Here is a 10,458-nt window from a genome sequence, read left to right as displayed (position 1 = left end):
AGAGGATCGGTGCCGACCAGCACTCACCAGCCCGAGAGGCTTGTCCGCTCACCCGCCGGGGCGGGCGGGGCTGGGAGCTAAGGCTCCAGCTTCGGTCAGAGCGCAGGGAGAGGACTGGTGGCGTGAACACAGCCTGAAGGGGTTAGTGCACCACGGCTAGCCGGGAGGGAGTCCAGGAAAAGGCTAGAGCTGCCAGAGAGGCAAGAGAATTTTTCTTGCCTCTTTGTTTCCTGGTGCACCAGGAGAGGGGATTCAGAGCGTCGCTTAAAGGAGCTTCAGATACGGGCGCGAGCTGCAGCTAACAGCGCGGACCCCAGAGACGGGCATGAGACGCAAACGCGGCTGCTGCCGCCACCAAGAAACCTGTGTGCGAGCACAGGTCACTATCCACACCTCCCCTCCTGGGAGCCTGTGCAGCCCGCCACTGCCAGGGTCCCGTGATCCAGGGACAACTACCCCGGGAGAACACACGGCGCACCTCAGGCTGGTGCCACGTCACGCTGGCCTCTGCCACCGCAGGCTCGCCCCACATTCCGTACCCCTCCCTCCCCCCGGCCTGAGGGAGCCAGAGCCCCCGAATCAGCTGCTACTTTAACCCCCTCCTGTCTGAGTGAAGAACAGACGCCCACAAGCAAATTACACACAGAGGTGGGGACAAATCCAAAGCTGAACCCCAGGAGCTATGCAAACACAGAAGAGAAAGGGAAAGCTCACCCAGCAGCCTCAGGAGCAGCGGATTAAATCTCCACAGTCATCTTGATGTACTCTGCACCTCTGGAATACCTGAATAGACAAAGAATCATCACAAATTCAGGAGGTGGACATTGGCAGCAATGATATATATATATATTTTCCCCCCTTTTTCTCTTTTTGTGAGTGTGTATATGTATGCTTCTGTGTGTGATTTTGCCTGTATAGCTTTGCTTTTACCATTTGTCCTAGGGATCTGTCTGTCCGTTTTGTTGTTGTTGTTGTTGATTTTAGTATAGTTTTTAGCACTTGTTATCATTGGTGGATTTGTTTTTTGGTTTGGTTGCTCTCTTCTTTCTTTTTCTTTATTATTACTTTAAAAAAAATTTTAATAATTATTTTTTTATTTTTCATTTTAATAACTTTATTTTATTTTACTTTATTTTATCTTCTTTCTTTCTTTCTTATATATTTTTTCTCCCTTTTATTCTGAGCCGTGTGGATGACAGGCTCTTGGTGCTCCAGCCAGGCATCAGGGCTGTGCCTCTGAGGTGGGAGAGCCAACTTCAGGACACTGGTCCACAAGAGACCTTCCAGCTCCACGTAATATCAAACTGCAAAAATCTCCCAGAGATCTCCATCTCAACGACAAGACCCAGCTCCACTCACCGACCAGCAAGCTACAGTGCTGGACACCCTATGCCAAACAACTAGGAACACACCAACATCCATTAAGAGAGAGGCTGCCTAAAATCATAAGGTGGCCACAGACACCCCAAAACACACAACCAGACGTGGACCTGACCACCAGAAAGACAAGATCTAGTCTCATCTACCAGAACACAGGCACTAGTCCCCTCTACCAGGAAGCCTACACAACCCACTGAACCAAACTTAGCCACTGCAGACAGACAAAAAAAAAACAATGGGAACAAGAAACCTGCAGCCTGTGAAAAGGAGACCCCAAACACACTAAGTTAAGCAAAATGAGAAGACAGAAAAACACACAGCAAGAGAAGGAGCAAGGCAAAAACCCACCAGACCTAACAAATGAAGAGGAAATAGGCAGTCTACCTGAAAAAGAATTCAGAATGATAGTAAAGATAATCCAAAATCTTTGAAATAGAATGGAGAAAATTCAAGAACCGTTTAACAAGGACCTAGAAGAACTAAAGAGCAAACAAACAATGGTGAACAACACAATAAATGAAATTAAAAATTCTCTAGAAGGGATCAATATCAGAATAACTGAGGCACAAGAATGGATAAGTGACGTGGAAGATAAAATAGTGGAAATAACTACTGCAGAGCAGAATAAAGAAAAAAGAATGAAAAGAATTGAGGACAGTCTCAGAGACCTCTGGGATGACATTAAATGCACCAACATTCGAATTATAGGGGTCCCAGAAGAAGAAGAGAAAAAGAAAGGGATTGAGAAAATATTTGAAGAGATAATAGTTGAAAACTTCCCTAATATGGGAAAGGAAATAGTTAATCAAGTCCAGGAAGAACAGAGACTCCCATACAGGATAAATCCAAGGGGAAACATGTGAAGACACAAGTTAATCAAACTATCAAAAATTGAATACAGGGCCTCCCTGGTGGCGCAGTGGTTGAGAGTCCGCCTGCCGATGCAGGGGATACGGGTTCGTGCCCCGGTCTGGGAGGATCCCATATGCCGCGGAGCGGCTGGGCCCGTGAGCCATGGCCGCTGGGCCTGCGCATCCGGAGCCTGTGCTCCGCAACGGGGGAGGCCACAACAGTGAGAGGCCCGCATACCGCAAAAAAACAAAAAAACAAAAAAACAAAAAAACAAAAAAAAAAATTGAATACAAAGAAAAAATATTAAAAGTAGCAAGGGAAAAACAACAAATAACACACAAGGGAATCCCCATAAGGTTAACAGCTGATCTTTCAGCAGAAACTCTGGAAGCCAAAAGGGAGTGCCAGGACATATTTAAAGGAATGAAGGAGAAAAAGCTACAACGAAGATTACTCTACCCAACAAGGATCTCATTCAGATTTGATGGAGAAATTAAAACCTTTACAGACAAGCAAAAGTTAAGAGAATTCAGCAGCACAAAACCAGCTTTACAACAAATGCTAAAGGAACTTCTCTAGGCAAGAAACACAAAAGAAGGAAAAGGCCTACAATAACAAACCCAAAACAATTAAGAAAATGGTAATAGGAACATACATATTGATAATTACCTGAAATGTAAATGGATTAAATGCTCCAACCAAAAGACATAGACTGGCTGATTGCATACAAAAGAAAAGACCTGTATATAAGCTGTCTACAGGAGATTCACTTCAGATCTAGAGACACATACACGCTGAAAGTGAGCGGATGGAAAAAGATATTCCATGCAAATGGAAATCAAAAGAAAGCGGCAGTAGCCATTCTCATACCAGATAAAATAGACTTTAAAACAAAGACTATGGGCCTCCCTGGTGGCGCAGTGGTTGAGAGTCCGCCTGCCGATGCAGGGGATACGGGTTCGTGCCCCAGTCTGGGAGGATCCCATATGCCGCGGAGCGGCTGGGCCCATGAGCCATGGCCGATGGGCCTGCGCATCCGGAGCCTGTGCTCCGCAACGGGAGAGGCCACAACAGTGAGAGGCCCGCATACCGCAAAAAGAAAAAGAAAAAAAAATAAAAATAAAAAAATAAAATAAAACAAAGACTATTACAAGAGACAAAGAAGGACATTATATAAAGATAACGGGATCAAAACAAGAAGAAGATTTAACAACTGTAAAAATTTATGCACCCAACATAGGAGCACCTCAATACATAAGGCAAATACTAACAGCCATAAAAGGGGAAATCAACAAAAACACAATCATAGTAGGAGACTTTAACACCCAACTTTCACCAATGGACAGATCATCCAAAATGAAAATAATTAAGGAAACACAAGCTTTAAATGATACATTAAGCGAGATGGACTTAATTTATATTTATAGGACATTCCATCCAAAAACAACAGAATACACTTTCTTCTCAAGTGCTCATGGAACATTCTCCAGGATAGATATCTTGGGTCACAAATCAAGCCTTGGTAAATTTAAGAAAATTGAAATCATATAAAGTATCTTTTCCAACCACAATGCTATGAGACTAGATATCAATTACAGGAAAAAATCTGTAAAAACATACAAACACAAGGAGGCTAAATAATACACTACTTAATAACCAAGAGATCACTGAAGAACTCAAAGGGGAAATCAAAAAACACCTAGAAACAAATGACAATGAAAACACAACGACCCAAAACCTATGGGATGCACCAAAAACAGTTCTAAGAGGGAAGTCTATAGCAATACAATCCTACCTTAAAAAACAAGAAACATCTCAAATAAACAACCTAACCTTACACCTAAAGCAATTAGAGAAAGAAGAACAAAAATACCCCAAAGTTAGCAGAAGGAAAGAAATCATAAAGATCAGATCAGAAATAAATGAAAAAGAAATGAAGGAAACAATAGCAAAGATGAATAAACCTAAAATCTGGTTCTCTGAGGAGATTAAGAAAATTAATAAACCATTAGCCAGACTCATCAAGAAAAAAAGGGAGAAGACTCAAATCAATAGAATTAGAAATGAAAAAGAAGTAACAACTGACACTGCAGACATACAAAGGATCATGTGAGATTACTGCAAGCAAGTATATGCCAATAAAATGGACAACCTGGAAGAAATGGACAAATTCTTAGAAATGCACAACCTTCCAACACTGAACCAGGAAGAAACAGAAAATATGAACAGACCAATCACAAGCACTGAAATTGAAATTGCCATTAAAAATCTTCCAACAAACAAAAGCCCAGGACCAGATGGCTTCACAGGTGAATTCTATCAAACATTTAGAGAAGAGCTAACACCTATCCTTCTCAAACTCTTCCAAAATATAGAAGAGGGAGGAACACTCCCAAACTCATTCTATGAGGCCACCATCACCCTGATACCAAAACGAGACAAAGATGTCACAAGGAAAGAAAACTACAGGCCAATATCACTGACGAACATAGCTGCAAAAATACTCAACAAAATACTAGTAAACAGAATCTAACAGCACATTAAAAGGATCATACACCATGATCAAGTGGGGTTTATCCTAGGAATGCAAGGATTCTTAAATATATTCAAATCGATCAATGTGATACACCATATTAACAAATTGAAGGAGAAAAACCATATGATCATCTCAATACATGCAGAGAAAGCTTTCAACAAAATTCAACACCCATTTATGATAAAAACCCTCCAGAAAGCAGGCATAGAGGGAACTTTCCTCAACATAATAAAGGCCATATATGAGAAACCCACAGCCAACATCATCCTCAATGGTGAAAAACTGAAACCATTTCCAATAAGATCAGGAACAGGAAAAGGTTGCCCACTCTCACCACTATTATTCAACATAGTTTTGAAAGTTTTAGCCACTGCCATCAGAGAAGAAAAAGAAAGAAAATGAATCCAAATTGGAAAAGAAGAAGTAAAGCTGTCACTGTTTGCAGATGACATGATACATACATAGAGAATCCTAAAGATGCTGCCAGAAAACTACTAGAGCTAATCAATGAATTTGGTAAAGTAGCAGAATACAAAATTAATGCACAGAAATCTCTTGCATTCCTATACACTAATGATGAAAAATGTGAAAGTGGAATCAAGGAAACACTCCCATTTATCATTGCAACAAAAAGAATAAAATATCTAGGAATAAAGCTACCTAAGGAGACAAAAGACCTGTATGCAGAAAATTATAAGACACTGATGAAAGAAATTAAAGATGATACAAATAGGTGAAGAGATATACCATGTTCTTGGATTGGAAGAATCAATACTGTGAAAATGACTATACTACCCAAAGCAGTCTACAGATTCAATGCAATCCCTATGAAACTACCAATGGCATTTTTCACAGAACTAAAACAAAAAATTTCTCAATTTTTATGGAAACACAAAAGACCATGAATAGCCAAAGCAATCTTGAGAAAGTAGAATGGAGCTGGAGGAATCAGCCTCCCTGACTTCAGACTATACTACAAAGCTACAGTAATCAAGACAGTATGGGGCTTCCCTGGTGGTGCAGTGGTTGATAATCTGCCTGTCAGTGCAGGGGACACGGGTTTGAGCCCTGGTCTGGGAAGATCCCACATGCCACAGAGCAACTGGGCTGGTGAGCCACAGCTACTGAGCCTGTGCATCTGGAGCCTGTGCTCCGCAACAAGAGAGGCCATGATAGTGAGAGGCCTGCGCACTGCGATGAAGAGTGGCCCCCGCTCGCCGCTACTAGAGAAAGCCCTCGCACAGAAGTGAAGACCCAACACAGCCAAAAATAAATAAATAAATATATTTTAAAAAGAAAGAAAAAAAAAAAGACAGTACGGTACTGGCACAAAAACAGAAATATAGATCAATGGAACAGGATTAAAAGCCCAGAGATAAACCCACACACATATGGTCACCTTATCTTTGATAAAGGAGGCAAGAATATACAGTAGAGAAAAGAGAGCCTCTTCAATAAGTGGTGCTGGGAAAATTTGACAGCTACATGTAAAAGAATGAAATTAGAACACTCCCTAACACCATACACAAAAATAAACTCAAAATGGATTAAAGACCTAAATGTAAGGCCAGACACTATCAAACTCTTAGAGGAAAACATAGGCAGAACACTCTATGACATAAATCACAGCAAGATCCTTTTTGACCCACCTCCTAGAGCAGTGGAAATAAAAACAAAAATAAACAAATGGGACCTAATGAAACTTAAAACTTTTGCACAGCAAAGGAAACCATAAACAAGACAAAATGACAACCCTCAGAATGGGAGAAAACATTTGCAAATGAAGCAACTGACAAAGGATTAATCTCCAAAATTTACAAGCACCTCATGCAGCTCAATATCAAAAAAAACAAACAACCCAATCCAAAAATGGGCAGAAGAACTAAATAGACATTTCTCCAAAGAAGATATACAGATTGCCAACAAAAACATGAAAGGATGCTCAACATCATTAATCATTAGAGAAATGCAAATCAAAACTACAATGAGATATCATCTCACACCGGTCAGAATGGCCATCATCAAAAAATTTGCAAACAATAAATTCTGGAGAGGGTGTGGAGAAAAGGGAACCCTCTTGCACTGTTGGTGGGAATGTGAATTGGTACAGCCACTATGGAGAACAGTATGGAGGTTCCTTAAAAAACTAAAAATAGAACTACCATGTGACCCAGCAATCCCACTACTGGGTATATACCCTGAGAAAATCATAATTCAAAAAGAGTCATGAACCAAAATGTTCATTGCAGCACTATTTACAATAGCCAGGACATGGAGGCAACCTAAGTGTCCATCAACAGATGAATGAATAAAGAAGATGTGGCACATATATACAATGGAATATTACTCAGTCATAAAAGGAAAGGAAATTGAGTTATTTGTAGTGAGTTGGATGGACCTGGAGTCTGTCATACGAGTGAACTAAGTCAGAAAGAGAAAAACAAATACCGTATGCTAACACATATATATGGAATCAAAAAAAAAAAAAGGTTATGAAGAACCTAGGGGAAGATGGGAATAAAGACACAGACCCACTAGAGAATGGACTTGAGGACATGGGGAGGTGGAAGGTTAAGTGGGACAAAGTGAGAGAGTGGCATGGACATATATACACTACCAAACGTAAAATAGCTAGTGGAAAGCAGCCGCATAGCACAGGGAGATCAGCTCAGTGCTTTGTGACCTCTTAGAGGGGTGGGATAGGGATGGTGGGAGGGAGGGAGATGCAAGAGGGAAGAGATATGGGGACATATGTATATGTATAACTGATTCACTTTGTTATAAAGCAGAAACTAACACACCATTGTAAAGCAATTATACTCCAATAAAGATGTTAAAAAAAAAAAAAAAGAACCAGCATCTGTGAGTCTTTTCCTAATGGGTGTATAAGTGGGTTTAAATTTTCTGACACATTTAAACTGAATGGTAAGTCCCTCGACCATCTGGCCCTAGGACAGTTATGCAAAGTGCTGCTCCCCACCTGGGCACGGAGAACATTTTTATTAACATCCTGCTGGGCAGGCGCATGCATAAAAAGATACTGTGATTGGTACAAGGTCAAAAACCAAAGAAATTTGAAAAACACTTGGACTCTGAGAACTACAAAATAAAACCTTTTTCTGATGAAAATTATGTCTGTGAAGCTAAATGGCTGAAGTAGGAAAGTTCATAGGTTAGACTTCAATAAAGAAAGTCTTTAGCTTAGATTTAAAAGCATAACTATGGTGATGGTGAAGGTTTAACTGTCCTTTAGAAAATCCATCTTCCTTCAGAACGGCTGGTAAGAGATGACTTCAGAAATATTCCTGATCCCTGATATGATCATATTAACACTGCTGGTCACTATCACTAGATTCCATTTTTGCCAGTTGGCCTTTGGAAAATGTCTGCTTGCCTGGAAAAGTATAGCCCTTGTTATATATATTCATCATATATTTGTGCTTCAGAGATAAACTCACACCTCTGAATTTGATTACTTTTCCTTAATTAAATATAGATTTCTATGGCTCCCACGTGTCTTGAATAAATCTGATTAAAAACAAGACTCCCGCTCCCTGTGCCAGGCTGAGACTGTTGCGCTTTGCTTATTAGTAAGACGAGCACTTGGATGGCGGTCTGCACTAGCATGCACTCACTCCATGAACAGGGAAGCCTGGCTTCCTTCTCCAATTTCTTCTGCTTGCTCATTGATTCCTTTAACAGGGAACACAACTAGAAGTACAGCTTAAATTCAGGTATCACTGAGAGAGGTGATGTGTTCACTGGAATTCAAAGAGCCAGAGAACTAATCCCCTCTTCCATACTTCACAGAAGAGATTTTAACCTTTTTTGAATATTTCTATATCATCCTGGAAAAAAACACAACTGCCCAGAATACTAGAAATGAGTCAAATGTGTATTTGACTTCTCAATATGTCAGAGCCCATGAGGTAGGTGGGGGAATGTGTCTTCTGCCACTGTCTCAGCCCCGAACTAAGGATATTCAACCAGGGAGCTCCTTGAGCCAAGGTCACCAAGCTGCCCCTTATCTCCCAGGGATGTGTCTGCCTTAATAGCCTTGTGATGGATTTCAGGTGCTGGGACCCTGTGTCCATTACTCTTCTTGAGGTAGGACGTCTGCAAGACTCCTTCTTATGGATGTCCAATAGGTCAGTCAACTTAATTTGCTCCAGATCTCACAGCTAGCTAGTGGCAAAGGAATAAGACTTGTCAATCCAAGTCCTATCGCCACACATCCAGACATATATGATCAGAAGCCTAGAGGTGCCCAATGCTGGGCACAGCCCCCTTCTGTGTTCTGCCTCTCACTCCAGACTCCCCAGTCCACAAAGGCAGGCAGGCATCATGAAGCTGCGGCACCCTGGGGTTGGGGGTGGTGCAGGAGAGAGCCCCTGTCAGAGGCAGTGCATTGCTACTGAGTGCACTGCTCTCCCACTGCTTTAATAATTTGTTGTAAAACAAACAATGTCACCAGGGGAATTGCTGCCAGTGGATAATGGCCTCCTGCTTTGCAATTAAGCGCTGACATTCAGGTGTGCCTCACCAGCCATGGTATACTGCTGCTTCCTGTTCCAATGTTCTCACCCATGAGCGTTTTCTGCTAATCAAATTTATTATCCTATACCGCAGATCTTGACATTCACTTCCTTTTCAGCCTGGTGGTGAAGATTTAGAGAATATAATTTTTAAGCTACCCGTCCTTTCCAGCCTGGCATTCATAAGGCCCACAAAGAAACACAAACAGATTTAAATAAAGCGCAAAAGCTCAAAAAGTTTACAGCGGTAAGAAATACCAGTTGTCAGGGGATTCAGTAGCAAGACAACTTTTTCAAGTGGATAAGGAGGAAGAGATTTGTGAAAGTACCTTTCATGTCATGCTGAGATTACTCCCTACTGACCAGTTAACTCAGGTTCAGGTCCATAAACCTGGCCTCGGATATGACATCTTGTGGCATCTCACAGGATCTCTCAACTCAGACCTAACAGGAATAACCCTCTGATCTGCAATGATGTTTCAGTTCTTTCATCAGAAAAGGGTATTTCATGTACCACCTATGTCTCCCTGGTGGGTTCAGAATCATCAAAATACTAGTTACTCCATAGAAGTGGCTACTTTCTTATCAGCTCAGGGGCATAGAACTGTGCATTACCCCAGGCTCTGAAAACCTCACACCTGTTGCCCTGCAAAGAAGGGATAGAGAGCCATACTTCCCATAAGTATAACCACTGTTTGAAATGTCTGTACAAGAGCTAGGAAGATGAGCTCCCGAGGTCTCGATTCTCTCATTTGTAACTTGAGGGCAGTAAAATACATGATCTCACAAACCTCCTAGACCATGATCTGTGATAACCAAAAGGTCTCATGAATAGGCACCAGGAACCCATTATTCTCCCTCATTTCTCCACACCAATCTCGTTGCCCCAAGTAACAAGCCATCTTCGGGGGCAGCCCCTTCTCCTCGTCTTGTTTAAGGTCCAGCCCCCAGCATCTGCTGTCTCCAGCCCATAGCCACCTTATCCTCCTCCTCCACCTCCTCATTGCTTCCCTGGTTTGCTCTCTCATCTCTTTGCTACCCTGTAAACCAAATTTATCCCAAGCCTGCCCCAGAGATCCATTTTGTCATTGTTTTCTATCTTCTTTTCCAAAAGAAAATGAAACAAATTTGCTGTACAGTTAAATGCAAACCACC

At 41.6% G+C, this 10,458-nt stretch overlaps 1 protein-coding gene across 4 annotated transcripts in view; it reads right to left on the bottom strand.

Annotated features, from left to right (window-relative positions):
* Nucleotides 1-590: 590 nt before the first annotated feature.
* Nucleotides 591-10,458, bottom strand: part of LOC309802015 (uncharacterized protein) — a 225,931-nt gene continuing 216,063 nt past the window's right edge. For all 4 annotated transcript variants that reach the window (XM_082617173.1, XM_082617174.1, XM_082617175.1 and 1 more), the window contains one exon: nucleotides 591-783. The gene's annotated coding sequence lies outside the window, so the exon portion shown is untranslated. The remainder of the gene's footprint in view (nucleotides 784-10,458) is intronic.

Source organism: Mesoplodon mirus (assembly GCF_964341445.2).
Source record: "Mesoplodon mirus genome assembly, chromosome: 4".
NCBI lineage: Eukaryota > Metazoa > Chordata > Mammalia > Artiodactyla > Ziphiidae > Mesoplodon > Mesoplodon mirus.
This window is presented reverse-complemented; position numbering and strand designations above follow the sequence as displayed.